The following is a 20,155-nucleotide window of genomic DNA, read 5'->3' as shown; positions in this document are numbered from 1 at the left end:
TGAGATAAGAATGGACAGTGTGGTTACATGGGATAAAAATAGAAATAAAAGTGCCTATGAAAGTAGAATGCTTTTTTTAAGTAGTTGATTCATACAATAGATAAGCCCCACAGCCATATTTATATTATAGACATCATAAAACTTAGCTTCCTAAAAGATGGTAGTTTCCAGCTAGCTGAAATCTACTGAAGCATATACTATTCTTTTTATTTTAGGAAGAAGACAAACACATGACTGAAAAGATAAAATGATTGGAATTTCCTTTGCTGCTCCCCCAAAAGCATAATTAAACATGGTATTGACCTCTTAGTACAATCTTATTAACATTCTTGCTTGATATGAATCATAATAATGTCAATAGTAACTTCCATTCATTGAGCGCTTATTCTGTGCCAGGAGCTGTGCTGGGCCCTTGGCATAAATGACTTCATTTAATTTTCTAAGTAATCCTATTGAGAAATTGAGAGTAAGATTTTAAATGATTCTTCTAAAGCTGCATACACAATGTGTATATTTGAATTCCTTGTCTCGTTGACTCCAATATTCACTCTAATCCACACCTCCTCCTTCTAAAATGGCAATCTCTCTATATAAAAGGCTGATATACTAAGTGTCCCTCCTACTGTCTGACTGGTTGCTATGATGCACACTGACCACCAGGGGGCAGATCTCAACTCAGGAGCTGCCGAGCTGCGGTGACTTGGCAGCAGCGGTTCTCAGGTGACGCACTCCAAAACCAGAGAGGAGGGAGCCCGATTCCTCACGGGGCCACGCAATTACAACTTGGGCCATTGGTTATGTTGTTGCTGGGGCACTGTTGGCCCGAATCTGGTTTACTCCACACTTGCATTTGCATTTCAAACCCTGTAAGACAGCAACTTTGCAGAGTGCCCTCTTGTACTCGGGGATCCCTCGGGGCATGTTGGAAAGCCGGTTTTGGCCCGATCCCTGCAGGCTAGGCGGAGAGACCCCACCTGCTGGAGGGACCCTGCTCACTCTGCAGATGCCCTTCAAGCCACGGTGCCACCCCAGCTGCAGCTGGCCAGGGAGGGACTGCGGGAAGTTGGCTACAGGGCGTGTCTGGCATACCTCATCCAGTCCCACCCTACTGGCCACCTTCTAATTAATTTCCTTTCAATGTGCAAGAATCCATGCCCTGGTCACTAGTTATATATAAAGGGAAGGATGCCCTGGCATGTGTGTCTCAGTGGTTAGAGCATTGGCCTGCCCACCAAAGGGTCTAAGGTTCAATTCCCTGGTTAAAGACATGTAACTGAGTTGCAGGTTTGATACCTAGCCCTGGTCAGGGGTGTGCAGGAGGCAACTAATTGATGTGTCTCTCTCACATCAATGTTTCTCTCTCTCTCTCTCTCTCTCTCTTCTTCCCTCTCTCCTTTCCACTCTCTCTAAAAGCAATGGGGGGCGGGATATCCTCAGGTGAAGATTAATATCCTAGGATGAGGAAAGGGTAACTGGGGATGAAGGGGATGGGGATTGGCATCTGCCTAGTACCTGCTCTATATCAGGAACTTTACATGTTTTTGAATACCCAAGTGTATATAATGTTTATAATAAGTATGTGAACTGGTATTTAACTCCAGGTAAATCTGCTTCCGTGGTTCACACACGTTCCTTCTTCAGGATTTGCTGCCTAATACTCTTAAAACTGAATTACCTTATGTGAATTTTCTTAAAAATTGAAATATATATTAAAGGTATATTTAGGAACCACCTAAACCTGAATCTAACTAAAGCAATATTGGGAATTAAACTTTACATATTGATATTCTGGTTATCTATGGCTACATAAAAATTACCCCAAAATGTAGTGTATTTAAGATAACAATTTACTAATAGTATATTCATGATTCTGTGGGTCAGAAATCAGGCAGGAAACAGTAGCTGAATCCTGCCGTGGTAGGGTCTCCTCTCCTATGCAGAGAGGTCATCAAAATATTTTCATGCAGATGACACTTCTTTCCTAAAATTTTGTTGTTACCTTTTATAAAACAACAGTGGTGTTTCCCCCCTCTTACTACACCAGAATTAAACACAAGTCAATCTGAGTCTCTGTAGCCTATGAGCTTTTCTCTCTCTTCTGCTGCTGCCTTTGAAAATTGGAGCAAAGGCCTGGGGGACACAACAAAGGCACCAGGGCAGGGCAGGCAGGGCAGGCAGGGCAGGCAGGGCAGGCAGGGCAGGGCAGTGCTCATATGACCAATACGCCTTTCAGTTTAGTTTCAATGAATACTTTTAAAATTAAAAATTCATTTAGCAAATAAATATGCTCCACATAACAGATATTTAATAAATATATGGCATAAAGAGTGAATAGATAAGTGCTAATGACTAAGGAGCTATAATGCTGAATGGTAGAGAAAGCTTCAGTACTTGGTTTCACAGTTTGACACCTAACAAGCAAAATAATGAGTGAGAGTCAATAAGGGAAAACATGGAGCTGCATTGGAACACACCAAGCACAGCTAAGGGAGGGCAAGAATGAAGGAGCATGGCCATAGAATGAGGTTGGAAAAAAAGATGAACAGTCTTCAGAAATTAGTATTGGTTGGATATTTTAGAAGTTTAATAAATACTTGAAAGAATAAATGGTTTAATAAAGCTTTCAATAATTTTCAAAATGTGAAGTTTGGGAAGTCAGTGCAGTAGAGGATTACCTAAAGAACTAGAAGAATGCTTGTTCTTGGAATTTTGACAAAAAAATGTTAAAATACCTCAACTCTGAATGAAGATAGAACCTCCCAAGGAGAAAAACAATGGACACATTTAAATATATGTGCAGTGAAAAGCCAACACATTCCTCTTTTTATGAATTCATTTGTTCCTTAGAGCTCAGTCCTTGTGTAACACTGCTGTGTTAACTTTTGCTGAGTGATTTGTTACAAAAGATGAGAGGGTCATGGAAATTGTGTAAAACCACTCCCCATCTTTAGCTATCTCAATTACAGTCCTCACTTACACTGACTACACAGTGTGGGCTGATAATGTGGAAAAGAAGCTTTCCCACAACACCAATTCAGTTAAATTTGGAGGACCCACTCTCTTTCCCTCCAGGGCTCAGCCTGAGCCGACTGGAAAGCATCCGGATTCCCAGTTATCTGCGCGTCACTGCTGGGGAGCAATGAGGGGTCTTCTATGACACAGCACTGCTAAGCTCACCAAACTCTTCCAACCACTCATTCATTTAGCACGTCCTTTTTCTATGTCAACAAATCCTGGATTATGTTTTTCATTATTTCACTACATTCTTAAGAGCAAAGGCAATCCAACAAAGAATAATTCCAATGAAAAGCTATAACAATACAAGAAAAAAGTATTTCCATATCAAATTAAACACATTTGGGTGACCCATGTTTTATGATATACTATTGCAACTACTTTTGTGTACCTTTATTTTAGGATTCTTAGTCTTTTCAGAATTTGTAAAATACACCAATTCAGAAAGTTGAATGACATTATTTATTGCCATTTTTTAAAATTCAAAGCAAATGAAAATCAATCCATATATATGTAAAAAGTAATGTTAAGGATGTTTTATCTTGTGGGAAGTTTAAATCTAGAATATATGCTGTCTGGTGCATTGAGATGATTTTAAGAACATGCTGATCTCATTAGTCCCATCCCTACTGGTGGAAGTGCTTTACTTTCTTTTGATGTACGTTTAGTATTGTGCTCCCAAATTTCATTGAGGATTTAAAAAACAAAAACAAAAAACAACACACACCTTTTAAAAAAAATCCATTGTAAAATATATAAGGGCCAAGTGGATAAACACCCTCTTAAAATTTAGTAACAGGAAAAGCAAGTATCTTCTGAGGCAGTAAAATGGTCCCTTTCATCAGATGCTGAAAACAACGTAACCCATTGTGTTTCCTGGTTCCCAAAATTGCCAGGAAGCTCAGAATTACATTGACTGTTACAGTAACTATTTTAAATCATCCCTTTTATATGCTTGCTGATTTTCTATGTTAACCACCTTATTGTGAGTGCACATTTTTTTGAAACCTGCCTAAAATATTTTCTGGGAGAGTACAATTTATTTTAAAAAAACAAAAAAGACAAAACAAAATTCTAATCGCAATGAGATCTATAGGTTATGTCAGATAAAAGTCCAGAGGCCAATCACAAACTATGAGTCACTTGGGGAAATAATCTCCGTATATTCCTTATGTCCTTGTGCGTAAAAACACCAAATAGAGAAAAGTAGAAAGGTCATTTGAACTTTGACTTCTTGATGAAAATCCACCTTCTGATTTGATTCACTGCTGAGCTTGTTCACTATGAAGAGGAGAAAAACATCAGCTAAGTCTCTTTTTTAAAAGAGATTTCCAAGTGACAGTAGAGCAGAGTACTTTGTCCCAGGCTAGTTCCTGGTATGGATCTTTGCCTTGATATATGTGGTTCTGAGTTCTGAGCAAAGAGCTTATTTAAGCACCTTTACCAAGGGATGCTGGTTGTAGCTGTCTCTCCCAAGGTATAAAATATCGTCCAGTCTGACTTTCTGGTAATGATATTAGTACTCTAATATCTGATATTACAAATTCCAGAGAGCTGGAAAAATACAGTTAAAAAAAGCCAACCAAATTGCTCTAAAGCTTTAAAAATAAACAGTTGGGATTCAATTATGGGTAAAGTCCTGGGAAAGAGGAGAAGAATTTGCAAAAGCATTTAAATTAAACCAGTTTGCCCACCTTCTTAGAACAGTGGTACATATTGGTAGGGTTCTTAAGCCTCTTGTCATTTGTGACAAGCTTAATAACTTTTAAAGAAGCCTTATGAATTGTAATTAGAATTTGATGCTGAAGCCTAACACTTCCTTTAAAAATAAAAATATATATATATATATATATATATATATATATATATATATAGTCAGTGAATCATTCTGTATAACAAAAAAAGCCTGGGCAAAAACTAAGGAAGATCACACAGGAATTTGTGGAATTAGTAACCAATCAGAAGGCCTCAGATAAAAATAGTTTGAATTTGCTGTGACTTAGAGAACATTCTGGACATTTAATAAACCTGAAGCAAAGTTATTTGAAATCTTAGTAATAAGTAAAACGGTTAAATTCCACTCATTCCTGCATCAGCACAGAGCTGATAGCTTGGCCTTATCTAGAAACACAACACACACACACACACACACACACACACACACACACACACATATGGAAGTCCCTGATGCCTATCTGCCACCCACAGAGGGGTGCCAGTGAGAGAAGGGGCAAGTCTCCTAAGTGCCTTATCTTTTACAATGTGTGCTTTTTACCAAATCTGTCATCTTTTACTTCTATCCAAACTGGAAAGTAAGGAGCAGGGCCTCTCAGGTGGCAGGACTGCTGATGTTGACAATCCTATATAATAAAGAGCTAATATGTTAACTAGGCCAGAGGGCAGAACGACCTTCCAGAACGACCAGTGGACGGGGGGAGGGGCCTTGAGGCAGCCAGGGCTGCTGCAAGGGACGAGCCCCTTGCACAAAATTCATGCATTGGGCCTCTAGTAAAAATATAAATAAAATAAAAAACAGGAACAAACAAACAAAAAAACAAATTAAAACAAGCTCTTTTTTCCTTTTTTTGTGTATTTTTAAAAAATTCTTTATTGTTGACCTAGCTGGTTTGGCTCAGTGGATAGAGCGTCGGCCTACAGACTGAAAGGTCCCAGGTTCGATTCCGGTCAAGGGCATGTACCTGGGTTGTGGGCACATCTCCAGTAGGAGATGTTCAGGAGGCAGCTGATCGATGTTTCTCTTTCATCAATATTTCTAACTCTCTATCCTTCTCTCTTCCTCTCTGTAAAAAATCAATAAAATATATGAAAAAAATTCTTTATTGTTGAAAGTATTACATATGTCTCCTTTCCCCCCATTGACCTCTCCCAGACTGCTCTGGCCCCCAGCACAGGCCCTCATTCCCCTACTGTCTGTGTCCATTGGTCATGCTTACACGCATGCATGTAAGTCCTTTGGTAAAACAAGCTCTTGAAATGCATAGCTCCCCTAAACCCTCTCTAAATTGACAGCAGACTTCTTAATTTAAAGGTAACTTTCCGGAGTTTTGAGTTTCTTCTAAAAATTCTAAATAGATATTAATATATAGATATACTTTTTAAATAAAACATTTGGCCTACAGTAAAGAATATTTAAATACCGGATGGGGTAAAAGTAGGTTTACAGTTGTTTGTACGAGAAATAATACAATAATTAATAAATAATAATGTGAGAATAAACTGTGTTTCAGTTACTTATTACTATATAGAAACAAAGTAATTCTCAAACACAACTGCATGCTTTTATAATACTAAATCAATGTCATAACCACAAGAGCACCATCGCTTGGCCATGTTCTTATTGGGATCCATAGCCATGATTTCCCTTTGCTATTAGAAAAGTGGTAGGATGCTTGTAACCTGGCCCAGGAGTGAGAGGAACGCTGCGTTATGTGCCTCCAAGCGCGTTTGATTTGACTGCCTGTTCTTCTGCTTGTCCATCCCCTCTTCCCCCAGACCAGTTACTTTCTCAGACAGAGGAGCTGGGAAGAACAGCATATTACTAGGTACTAGTTTGTATCAGTGCATTTAATAGTAGTAAATGCTAAATCTGCCTCTTTTTTCTTTGGTGGTCCCTTCCACTTCCCTCCACAGTGGGGTTAACCATAGCACACATCCTCACGGTAGAAGTGCCGACAAAAGTACAATTCCTTTCATTATAAAAAGAGGCATAACATGCTAATAAACACATGCCTTACTGTTTGACTTGAACATTACGTTCCATTGGCTTTGAGGTGGAATGGTTTTCCTGGGACTGACAGCTTTTAACATTGCTGCCAGGGTCCCGGGGTATGCAGCCTGTGGCGGGGGGCACAGGGCAGAGGGCGCCAGGGCAGCAGGACCTGTGGGTGCATGGTCTCCGTCAGCATGTTCAGCACAGTAAACGTCAGCACAAATGTATGTGATGGCAAATTCACAAATGTCAAGGCATAGCCAGCATTTTCTGTGCTAGAAACCTGGAGTGCGTGGCCCTTTCCCCTCCCCTCCAGGTTCTCTCTCTGGGCTTCTGCACCCTTCCCTGTGCCCAGGGAAGCTGATGTCTTCAGGCAGCATGGACTGGGGCAAGGATTACTTTGGGACTTCCACTTGGTTTCAGTCATTACAGTCCCTCAGAGCAGATCAGAGGGGCCGCATTCCTCAGCAAAAGCCACAGCTCCTACTCCGTGCCTCCATGGCTTTTGTTGGCTTCTATAACCACCTCTGTCCTTGCTTTAGCTTAGAGGTGGCAATGACTTCCCACTGCTGCCAGCCTCAGGGGTGCTTCCTTGCCTCTTATTGGTTTCTCTGCCCACAGCTTTATATAACTTCTTTTAAATAATTTGCAGTTACCAGTTCTCAGTGTCAACTTTTTCCAGATACATACACGTAGCTGTGTTCATTAGGGGGGTTAGTTGTACTTTAATAGATTGATTAATCAGACCTTTTGTTAATTCTTCTGGTCCTCCCCCCTCAATCCAAAGTCTTATGTGTGGATGAAAGGGGCCACATGCTAACCTGACAAGCTCAGGGGAGGCCTGCAATGGTAATCTTACAAACTCAGGGACCTAAAGTAACCACAAAGCATGGTCTGAAATTAAACTTTAACTAAAAGCAGTTATGGTGGATAGTTACATCCTAGGCAAGTATCTTCACTGACAAGGTCAACCTTTACCTGAGCCTATCTGTCTTTTTGCATCTAGAATAACATACCCTTTGAAATGTCTAAGTAACTTGTAGCTTCCCTTTTTCTGGACCCCTTGGGACACAACGTAATGTGCTGGGCGCCAGGACAGATACCACAAATTCCTTCATTATCATGTTGTTTCTGCGCCCACCTAAGTATGTGCCTATCATTTTACTTTTTATCCAATCCCAGGGGTTTCCCCTGCTTTGCTTGATCCCTCCTCCTTAATCTATCACCAATGGATTTCATGTAACCCACCTAGGTCCCTTTCCTTTGATTGCAATGTATAAATAGAGATGTAACCTGCCATTCTCCAGAGCATTATCTCAATTCATTGAGGTTCTGCTTCCCAGCATATGTGGACAGTTTGGCTCAAATAAACTCACAAAAATTCTTTACAGGTTTCAATGGTTTTTTTTACGTTATCATATGCAACATTGAAATATGAGGGTAATAAATAAAAACTAATAATATCATGCATTGAGTACTTAGGAATTAATTTTTTTGCACATATTATCTCATTTAACTCTAATTATCACTCTAGAACAGCGGTTCTCAACCTGTGGGTCTCGACCCCTTTGGGGGTCGAATGACCTTTCACAGGGGTCACCTAAGACCATTGGAAAACACATATATAATTACATATTGTTTTTGTGATTAATCACTATGCTTTAATTATGTTCAATTTGTAACAATGAAATTGGGGGTCACCACAACATGAGGAACTGTATTAAAGGGTCGCGGCATTAGGAAGGTTGAGAACCACTGATCTAGAAGATGAGAATTATCCCAATTTTTCACACAAGAAAATGGGCACAGAAGGATTAAGGAATTTGCCCAAGAGCCCACAGCTAGTCGCCTGTGGGGCACTAGAGCCTGAGTTCTTTACTCATGCAAAATCATCCAGGGAGCTCTGGGCTCAGAGCAGCTGTTCTTAAACCTAGTCACCTTCCCTGCTTCTACTCATTTTCCTTTCTACTCTTCAGTCTCATTTCCTTGCTTTCTACTCTTTTACCTCACCCCTCCTTCCAGCTCTCCCTTTCGTCTTTTCTCTCTCACAAGCTGGATTATGCAATGCAGAATGCTAAGCGTCTGCCCATGGACTGAAGGGTTGCAGGTTTGATTCCAGTCAAGGACACGTACCTCAGTTGCAGGCTCAATCCCCAGCCCTGGTTGGGGCGTGTGCTGGATGCAACAAATCGACGTGTCTTTCTCACATCAATACTTTTCTCTGTCTCTACTCCCTTTCACTCTCTCCATTTCTCCGTGTAGTTACCTAACCTAGAAGGCTTGGCATAAAACATTTTTATTTCAAAAACATTGGTTGTGATTTCTGTTCTTGAAGTCAGGCACTACTCAAAAGACACTAAAGTTTCTGTTCCCCACCATACTAGAGTAAAAGAAGCCACTTTGAGATGCTTCCAGGGACAGTTGTGGGTGATAGGCAAGGAATTCTGTCTGATGACAGGAATCCCATAATTTCAAGCTGCAGGATAAATGTAGCTTTCTGTCTGCAGTCAGAAAGGAGATGAACTGCGTGAGTGAGATCTGGGCCCACATTCTCCTGAGGGCGGCTTCCTATCTACACAAGCCTCTGTGAAAAAAATGCAGTGCCTTGAGGTAGACTGATGCAGTGGGGAAGCATACTCAGCTGCCACCACATTCGTTAGAACAGTATGGTTTAGTTGAACATGTAAATTTGATTATGATCAGTTGCATCATTTTGTTGTTGTTAATCCTTACCTGAAGATATTTTTTCCATTGATTTTTAGAGAATGGAAGAGACAGTGGAGGGGTGGGAGAGAGGGAGAGAGAAAGAAAAACGTCGATGTGAGAGAGACACATTGATTGGTTGCCTCCCACATACACCGCCCCAACTGGAGCTGGAGATCCAACCTGCAACCTAGGTATGTGCCTTTGACTGAGATTTGAACTTGTGACCCTCTGGTGCACAGGTCAATGCTTTAACGACTGAGCACACTGGCCATGGCAGTTAAGTCATTTTAAGAAGAACTTTATCCTTCAGAGAAAAGGATCACACGATGTAGAAATGATTGTCTGTTTTAAACTCTGACCACTGGCCTTCTTTTCCTAGGATGTGTCCTGGGCACAGAGACTGCAGGAGCTGGAGCTAGATGCCAAATCTTGATTCAAAAGGCTTCCGACCACCTTGCCAACCCAATTCAGGGACACGGGAATTCTATCCAGAGGCCAAAAGTGTATGAAATATCATGGAATTAAAAGAAATGGGTCTCTTCTTAATGAAAAACCTAACTCTCTTTAGTTATGAACCAGAAAAGATCTTGCAAATAAGGTTTGATGTGTTTTTATATAGGGGGCTGTGTTTATCCTGACTCTCTTCCTGTTGTTTTCTTCCCAGGGCTTCTTACTGTCTGACTGCTGTTCTTCCAGATGACAGGAAAGTGATGGAAGATATTGGTCAGGGAAAAAGTATAAGGAGCGGCTTTGAGGTATGAATTCTGCTATCCTTTAGTTAAATCAATTTCACTAGGTCTATCAGAACATAGCATCTCCTGAGGGTAGAGATCATTCTGTAATTTCATTAAAAATATTTTTAGTCTATAAGAGTATTGCTATGCCAAAATGCAATAGATTCCAAAACTACTTAAATAAAAGAAGATGAGCATATGACTGCATTAAAGTGGAGTTTTTCTGAAGCTCATAAAAGTGTGCCCCTTCCTGCTTTTAGCAAAACCTTTTTATACAAATCACAGTTTTGGAAGTTTGAAAAAAAAATGTATTAAGGAAAATGAGCTGAATTGGGTAAAAGATTAATTTCAGGGACCTGGCTAAGTGGCTCAATTGGTTGGAGCACCGTCTGGTACACCTAAAGGTGGTGGGCTCGATTCTGGGTCAAACACATATCTAGGTTGTGGGTTTGATCCCCGGTTGGGGTACATATGGAAGGGAACTGATCAATGTTACTTTCTCTCTAATCAATGTTTCTCTCTGTTTCTCTTTTTCTCTCTCCCTCCCTTCCTCTCTCTCCAAAAAACAAAACAAAAACAATCAAACCACATATCCCCCTGTGAGGATAAAAATAAAGATTAATTTAGCAAAACAAAACAAACAAAAAACCTGAGTGGTTTGATTGATTGGATTTACAACGAATCAGGGTTTAAATATCATATTTTTGGGGGGTCAGTTTAGTCCTACAGATATTTATATAGCTCATCCTATGTGCAGGAATTGTGCAGGCTGTGGTAGAAAAAAGATGAGGAGGACACAGTTCTTGCCTTCAGGGTGCTTACAGGTTAGTGGCTTCCAACACTTTCAGTTTGCTATTGACAGCTTTCTCACACAGATAAGCATGCATTACTGCCAAGACATGCCTTCATCTTTATACACTACAGGTCATCATTTACGACATAAATGCACATTAAATCAATCGTCCATTCTGAGCTCCAGACTCATATATCTAATGCCAGCTGGACATCTCCACTGGGTTTCAAGGCCTGGAACTGAACTCGCCATTCCCACCCACATATCCCATCTCCCACATCCTGCTGTCACATTAAACAGCATCTCCGCCTTCCAGGGTTCCAGGCAAAGAGCAGTGGACTCCTCTGCTTGCTCTTCCTTCAAAACTTCTGCTTAATGTGACGGGGCGGCCCTTTCACTGTGACCATACTCACCTCCCCTTGGCTGCTGACAGGTCTCGCCCCAACACTACTCACGGCTCAACCACCAGAGTGATCCTGTTAAGAAGTCTGATCATGACTCACCTGCTCCAGTGACTTCCTTTCTAACTTAAAATAACCAATGTGCTTTCAGTGTCCTTTCAATGAGCTCTCCGTCCCTGCATGTCTGGTCCCCTCACCCCCTCTTGCAGCACATCCTCTGCCACTCTCCCCCCTTCCTCCCCTGGTCTCCTTGCTGAATCTTGGAAACACTAGCCCACCTAAGAGCCTCCACACTTTCTGTTCCCTCTGTCTAGAATGTTCCTTCCCCTCCCCCACATGCACTTTCTTCTTCTCTCTCTGCTTAAATGCCGCCTCACTAGTCAGACCTTCCCTAACCACCTACATAAATTAAATAGCTGCTCCCAATCACTCTTTTTTTTTTTTAATATATTTTATTGATTTTTTACAGAGAGGAAGGGAGAGAGATAGAGAGTCAGAAACATCGATGAGAGAGAAACATCGATCAGCCGCCTCCTGCACATGCCCCACCGGGGATGTGCCCGCAACCCAGGTACATGCCCTTGACGGTAATCGAACCTGGGACCTTTCAGTCCGCAGGCCGACGCTCTATCCACTGAGCCAAACCGGTTTCGGCCCAATCACTCTTATTTGAGTTTCTTTTTCTCCCATAGAGCTTGTAGGGGGATATGCTATGTATTTACTTGTTTATTTGTACATTGTCTCTCCCTCCCCCCATCCCATCCCACCACTTGACTACAAGGGCAGGTCTCTGTTCGTTTTGTCCCCTGCTCTGTCCCCTGCACCTAAGCAGCACCTAACATGTAAAATACATTGCCCTGTTCCAAGTCTAAGAAAATGCAGAGTGTGGGCTGACTGTGTTCACACTTCCAGATCTCACAGGTTCTGTTTTAAGTCCATGAGATGGGTCTGTTTTCTCATTTTTGTTCCTTTCATATCAATGGCATTTTGTATTCTGGTTATTTGAGAGAGACTTTGCCTGGGACTTTATTTTGACAATTAAAATATTACAAAGTCTAGTTAATAACATAATACTTTGTGCCTTCATTTTCCAAACGACTGCCCCAAAGTTTATGTAGCTTAAGTGATAAAGCTGAGGTAATCACAAATAATAATTAGGTAATAATGATTTTCCATACAATTAAGACATTGTTAAAATAAGTATTATTAAGGCTGAATATTCTTTCAAGTTCATGATAGTATAGAATAGTAGTTCAGAGCTCAGGCTCTGGAGTCAAAAGGCCTTCAAAGCCATCACAAGGAGCAGTGTGATCTCAGATAAACTAACCTACCCACACCTCAGCTTATTCATTTCTTCAATGGGAATAATAAGAATGGTATTGTGTTATTATGGGGATTAAATAAGGTAATGGATATAAAGTTCTTAGCAAAGATCTTAGTTTCCACTTTGTAAATCTTCCTTATTATTTTCTTTGGTTGCCAAGCCACATTAGTTCATGTTTTTAAAACACGGGCTTACCTATCCTTTTCCAAATAGGACCTGGGTAGTTGTGGCTTACAATAAAAAATAAGGCAACATGACTAAATAGGAATTGGAGGACAACATCAAGGTAAAAGAGGGTGCAAATACACTCACTGAAGACTTGATTGCATTTCAGATTAGACCTTAGACTTGCTGGCTTTCTGGACGCCAGTTTCATAACTCTCTTTGTTGGAAAGGAGAAAGCATACCACAAGCTTCTTAGGAGAGGACACATTTTCCTGACACTAAATTCTGAGGAGAGCTTGTAAATTAGAATTCTATATATGGAGACTGGTGGTACAGTGAGAATTATATTTAGGTTCTGTCTTATTTTACAATAAATGTAGAAGAGAATTTCTTAAGGCTATTTCTGATGCATAGGGGGTGTCCCCCAATAAGTGGTTGAATTCTGGCATCAAGAGTAAAGCTTTGAGACCAAAATATTACTTTTGTTATTGGCAAATGTAATATTGGAGAATGTGGCTTTAATTTGCAGACAAGCTGGGTTTCTAGTGCTGAACCCAGAACCTGATTGGTTTATCTAGATGGGCCTCACATGTGGGGACCTGTCCCCATGAGACTACCATGCTTTCTGCAGATAGGGTTGCTTCTGAAAGAAGGGACGGGGCTACACACACCCTTTCCTTGTCCCAGACTCAGCAATAAAACCAGCTCCTCCTCCCTCCCTGGAGAGATAGAACAGCATACATACCAGTAAAGCTCCCTCCACGTCTGAGGGTGGAGACATTCTCCCTAAAAACTTTCTGTGGTAAACTCCAATAAAAGCCAAGAATGTCAAACCCCAGAGCAGTCTTGGGTTACTCTGACTTGAATCCAGGAGAGACTATAGAGTCCCCCTGGGAATGGACAAATACCATGTCCAAACAATCTCCCCTTTCCATGTATTTATTGAATGTCTCTATGTCAGACATATACATGGTGGAAACAATGGTGAGCAAATAAACTGACCCTGACAAGTATATAATTGCAAATGGGGATCAATGCCACAAAGGAAATGTACAAGCAACACTGAACATATTCAGTGGGGAAAGAGTTCCCCTGTGAAATTCTAGAGACTCTTCCTGAGGACATACACTTTGAACTAAATTTTAAATATATATAATTGATTTCAGAGAGGAAGGGAAAGGGAGAGAGAGATAGAAACATCAATGATGAAAGAGAATCATTGATTGACTGCCTCCTACACACCCCAAAGCCATGTGGGGATTGAGCCCACAACCCAAACAGATGCCCTGACCAGGAATTGTACCATGACCTCCTGGTTCATATGTCAACACTCAACCACGCAGCCAAGCCTGCTGGGCTTGAGCTAAATTTTAAAGGCTGTGGCGTAGAGGCAGGGGAACAGCACCAAGGTAAAGGAAATACCATGTGCAAAGGCTCAGAGGTAAGAGGAGTCTGAAATGTTGGCGAAAGCTACAGAGGGCAAAGGGCAGGAGAAAGAGGGCAACAAAGATGTGGAGAGGTAGGAAGAGGCCTGATGGTGTGAACTTTTGCAGGGGTATGATGGGCTTTGATCTTCATCCTGGGAGCAGTGGTTTTAAGCAAAAAGGGTAACATGATCAGAGCCTCATGCCAGGCTTTGATGGGTGCTGACTAGCAGACCAACTCCAGCTTTAATAGTTAAATGAGGGTCCCATATTGGTGTTTGAGGATAGACAACTCTGCTTTGGGCACCAAATGCCCCAGTGACCTGGCATTCTGCTAGATCAGTTGAGTAGCTTAGCTTAACTTGCTATAATTTTCAGAACTTGTACAAATATGCACTTGAATCCCTAAGCATTCCAATTTTAGGTTTTGACAGAGAAGTTTAAAATTGAATCTTTTTCCCACCATGAGATATTATCAGTATTCTATTTTATTTTAGACCACCTTTGAAACATTAAATGGCTTACAAAAATATATGTTATAGAATGGAAACAAAGTATATGTCTGTGACAAAGGATATCAAGGATGGGGAGTGGAGGCAGGCAGCCAGTAGCCAGCCACAGCTGTGGTTGGGGGGTGAGGTGGGTCTCACCCCTTTGGAATGTCTGATTCTGAGCACCATGGCCTTGTGCTGAGCCTGCCTGAGCACTCTGACTACAAATGTACCGCTGGCAATTTAAAGTGCTGAAGTGATGGCTCTTGGAGAATATATGTAAAAGATCATTTTAACTGTGCCGTTATTAACATTACACCATTATTGCAGGCAGTAATTGTGTCACTTTAAAGATCATTCCAGGTTCATGCTCATAAAATCTTTCATTAGCACATGGAAAGACACTTTCTTTAGTATGTGGCAATGGATGCAATTAATCTAAAAGAGGTTTTTATTATCAAAATATATTTTATTGATTTCAGAGAGAAAGGGAGAGGGAAAGAGAGATAAAAACATTAATGATGAGAGAGAATCATTGATCGGCTCCCTCCTGCACACCCCCTACAGGGGATCGAGCCCACAAACTAGGCATGTGCCCTTGACCAGAATCAAACCAGAGAATCAGTCTGCAGGCCAACACTCTATCCACTGAGCCAAACCAGCTAGGACTAATCTAAAAAAGTTTTAAATAATTACAGTAAAAATAATGAGAAATCAGGACTCAAATGTTTTACACTACTTGAAAGTATCTTCTTATCTATCTAGAGTTTCACCCTGTTAATCATGATTATTGGGGTGGAATGAAAATAGAGTTTTTGCAAATCTTTAATATTTAACTCACATAGGTAGGCCACACACAGTGGTAGAATCCCCTCAGAATAAGTGACCAACTAAAGGTGAATGAGAGACGCAAGCCATTTCAAATTTAAAGCAGATCTATTCATGAAAGCCTCTCGCTCCTTGAGGGAGTCTCATTATAATTTTAGAAATACCAAAGAAATCATTGGATTTTTAAAAAGGGAACAAACAGCCGACAAGTATTTGCACTCTGCATCTAGCATTCAGCACACTGTCCATGTTTCTAAGCTTCAGGTTACGTGCACCTGTATGAGAGTGCTTTTCTGCATATTCACCGAAGTCCTGGTAACAGGGCTCAACAGGATCAGGCTGAGAACTAAGAATAGCCCTCTAAAGAAATGGTTCTGCAAGGTAACATCCATCAGCGTCCTTTTTGTCCTTTGTTCTCCACCAGCCACTAATGCACCTCATTATTTCAGTTTTCAGTCCACAGGTCTCTGTCTTGTCTACAGAGCAACATGAAATACCTGTCACCTGCTTTGGGGGAGGTCATGTTCGCTTTCTCTCTTCCCCCCTTCCCTGACTGCCTGTCCAATAGGTTTGTCCAAAATAGAAATTTAAGTGTTTGGACTTGACCCACCCATTGTGCATTCTGATTTCTTTTTATTTTCTAAAATTCACCTTCTCCTTTAATAATTCACCTAGAATTTTACCTTACTGTCTAGTAGGTTAAAGGTCACCTAAAAAATGGGTTCTACTTATTTATATGTGAAACTAGAGGCCTGATGCATGAAATTCGTGCAAGCGTAGGCTCTCACATCCCCGGCTGCCTCATGGCCCCACGGTCCTGCCCCCCACCCACTGGTCGTTCCGGAAGGTTGTTCCACCATCCGGTCTAATTAGCATATTAAATCTTTATTGCATAGGATTACAAATTGCAGTTTGTTAACACATTGGTTTTCACTAGCTTTTTATTTGATCTTTTGTCAATTTTACCCAGGGTAATTTTCAGACTCTCTGAACTGACCCAAAGAAATATTATACCAAATTTATATATTTAATATAAAATTAATAAAAATTTATCATTCAAAGAAATTTATGGTTTTCTAACTAGGTTATGACAAAGGCATACACTCACATACACACACATTGGTAAGGATGATACAATTTTTCCCGTGTATTTTTATATTATGTCTCCTGCCTCATTTTTCTGCAAGACATTTTCCCCTTTGTTTTACTTCCCTGTTCAGGAGTGTTTGATTACTCCAGTCTCCGCATCTGTTTCAAACCTTCATTGAAATCATTGTATCGACCTGAGGAGTTTTCTACTTAGGACAGATGTCTCCATCAAGACTTCAGGTCCTTACATGCTACTTTTTATGGGCCACAAGTGTAAGCCAGTTCTTTCTTAATTTCCTTCTCTAAGGATCAAGGAATAGTATCTGCTGATTTTTGTTCCTATTGTAAAAGGACTTTACTATTACTATGTTGCCAGAATCCATTCTGAAAATAAATGTGAGATGTTGTTTCTGTTTTGGTTTGGGTCCTAAGTGATGGCATTTCTGCCAGGTCCTTGTAAAAATTGTGTATCATTATGCAAAGTTCCATGGCTGAGATGGATAATTCTATTTTTGCTTTGTTTTGTGTGTGTGTGTGTGTGTGTGTTTATTTTACGACATAAATACCAACCATATTAACACTAAGAAAACAAACCAAAAACAGTCTGCTAAGGGTTAATGTGTCTCTGGCTCTCAATGGTGAAAAAAATAAAGAGCTTAGTGTGAACAAAAAGCAGAAAATACCAAAGACATCCCTATCTGTGTTGATTTGGAAAATGTAATCATATATCCCTGACCTTCTGCTGTTAGGTAGCTGGCTTATCCTCTAGCTAAAGTAGCTGTCTCGTCCTAAAGCACTTGCTTGTCTTATCTGTGTGGAATGGATGGTGCTGGTCTAGTCCAGCCGCAGGATAGGGTCTGAGGCTGCAATGCCAGCGTGGAGAGCAGGACAGCAGCAAATTCCAAGGGAAGCCCTGGGGTTATCGCAAGTCTGCAGATGTCACATGGCCAATTTCAACAGAGCTTGACCTCGGGCTGAACTCTCTTTGCCAGGCTACAGAGAACTAAGCCCAGCAGCTATAACAAGCATAGGCCTTCCCAGCCAGGCAGGAGCCACCTAAACAAACCCACAGCCTGTTGCCAAGAGAACTTTCTGGTTGTTTATAAATAAGGTAATGGTTTAGTCCCCAGACTTCCGGAATGAAATTGTGTTGTTATACCCAAGCACCTGGGGTACCCCCAAACTCAAGGCCTGCCCTCACCAAAAGTGACTCATTCTTTTTTTGGACCACCTGGGACAGAGACCCAGGCAGAGAGGGCAGTGACTCCAGGGAACCAGTGGCTAGTGGAAGTCCAGCTCTTTCTTTTCCCCTGTGAAGGAAAAAGTGCCTGGGTGTAGGTTCCAACTCCAATGGCCTAAAATGGTAACTACCCTTACCATGTGTCAGGTGCTGTCGTGAGCATGTTGCACCCCAAAACATGTTAACACGTGTTAACTCATTTATCCCCCGAAAAACCCTCCAGGCGAACCACTCCTCAAGGGCATGCTGTAGTAACATTCATTCACATCTGGGAAAATTGCTTTCCTAGGTAACAAGTGGAAGAGGCAGGGGATGATCCCAGGGAATTTGAACACAGGGTTTGCAGCCTTACATTAACTCTGTACAACCACAGGTCTGGGTGCAGAGGGAACTGGGCTCAGGATCCTTGGCCAGGTGGGCTGGAAAGTCTAGGCATTTCCAAATCTTTACGTCACAGGAATGGGAGGAAAATAACAAAGGGGACCACAGCAAGCATTCTCTGCAGAATTCAGACCAGACTAGGAGGGTTCGGAAGGTGGCGGCTCCCCTGTCCTTGCCATCTCATCTCCAACCTCAGCCTGCAGGCAGAACGAAATTGCAAAGGCATTCCCATTTAGAGGCTTGGCCCTAATTATGTTAAATTCCTGGTGGCCATCAATCCAGACTCCTCTAACCAGTGAAACCAGACCTTTCAGTGCAAAGAATGCTCTCATTCTTTGCCATGGTCTACCTGTCTGCTGTGACAATGGCCCCCACCCTCGGCACTTGCCCACACCCACCAGGCTCTCTCTCCGTCATACGCTAAGCAGCCCTGGCCTGGTAACTCCAACAGCCGAGATGTTGCATTCGTTGGCACTTCTCACATCTTCTCCACAGAGAAAGCTGATGTTTGTAAGGTGACTTTGGTCCCCTGCAAGGCTCAATCAGTCCTCATTGCCCATCAAAGATTCACATTTTAATGTAATTTTTGTTTGTAAGGGCATTTTATTATATTTTGGGTCTTTGAAAATTGAGACCATTTATGATAAGCCAAATACAGTTGCCCGTTTATTTTCTTAACAACTCCCCCCACTAAAGGCTCATCCTTTTAGTAGAAATAGACCTAGGCTTATCCAAGGCGAGGAGAATGATTCTATCACCTGAATCAACCAGCTTTAGGGACCTCTAATTAATAGCACCTTACACAGAATTTCTCAACAAGATCTTCAGGTGTGTTCAGTGACCTGAGGATCTTATTGAAATGCAGATTCTGGGTCAGCAGGCATGGAGGGAACCCAAGACCCCACATTTCTAACAAGCTCCTGGGTGATGTGGACTACACTTTGAGGAGCAGGACTTGAACACATATTAACTCGCTTATCCCCAGAACCACCCTCCAGGCCTACTTTATCTTGAGATGCTGTGCCCCCGACTCATGTTGCACAAACTGATGCAGCCCGGAGCCCTCTGGAGGATGTGCTTCTTACTAGTGACACCCCCCACCCCACACCAGGAAGATAAGGAACTCGTCCTGGCTTCTTCGGCTGGGAGGGCTTTTGGAACTTGACAGTTTTAATTTTTTGTTTGAGTGCTTTTCCATTCAGGAAATACTTCCTATTTATTTTTTTTGTCTTAATAGAAGCATCTCTACCTCAAAGGAATGCCCTGCTTCTGAGTTTACACGCAGTAAGCCTCTCAGGGCTCTGTGGTTTGGTTGTTTCACATCTCTGCATGCGGTTACAGAACCATGCTGAGTTGGGCTGAAACAGATGTCCACTCTCTGAAAATTGGAGCAACAACTGGAACGAGAACTTTCAGCTTTTTGAGAGAGTCCCCTCATCTAACCCCAAATGGGCTGATAATCTAAGAGACAATACAGTGAGGTGAGAGCCACGGCTTGGCAGAAACAACAGAGGTCCCTGTTCAAATTCTAGTCCTGGAAACCACATGAGTTGTCCTGTTGGGCAAACTACCTAACCTTTGCTTCCTTAATCGTAAGACAAGTGAGAGTGTCATGAGCAAAAGAGCAAGCACAGTGAGAGAGACGGCAAGACATAGAGGTCGTCAGCTCCCATGAGGAGAACCTGACTCTTGATGACCAGCAGGAAGCCCCTTCAGAGCAAGAACGCAGATGCTCACTCCTGGAATCAGGTGACAGAATTGCACTTGGGTTTCCTCTGTGGGGCATCTCCACCCCCTTGATAGGTGACGGTGGTACATAAGATCACAGACCCTC

The sequence above is a fragment of the Myotis myotis genome, unplaced genomic scaffold, assembly GCF_014108235.1.
Source record: "Myotis myotis isolate mMyoMyo1 unplaced genomic scaffold, mMyoMyo1.p scaffold_m19_p_1, whole genome shotgun sequence".
NCBI classification, from domain to species: Eukaryota; Metazoa; Chordata; class Mammalia; order Chiroptera; family Vespertilionidae; genus Myotis; species Myotis myotis.
The sequence above is the reverse complement of the archived record's forward strand: the minus strand, read 5'-3'. Positions refer to the sequence as shown.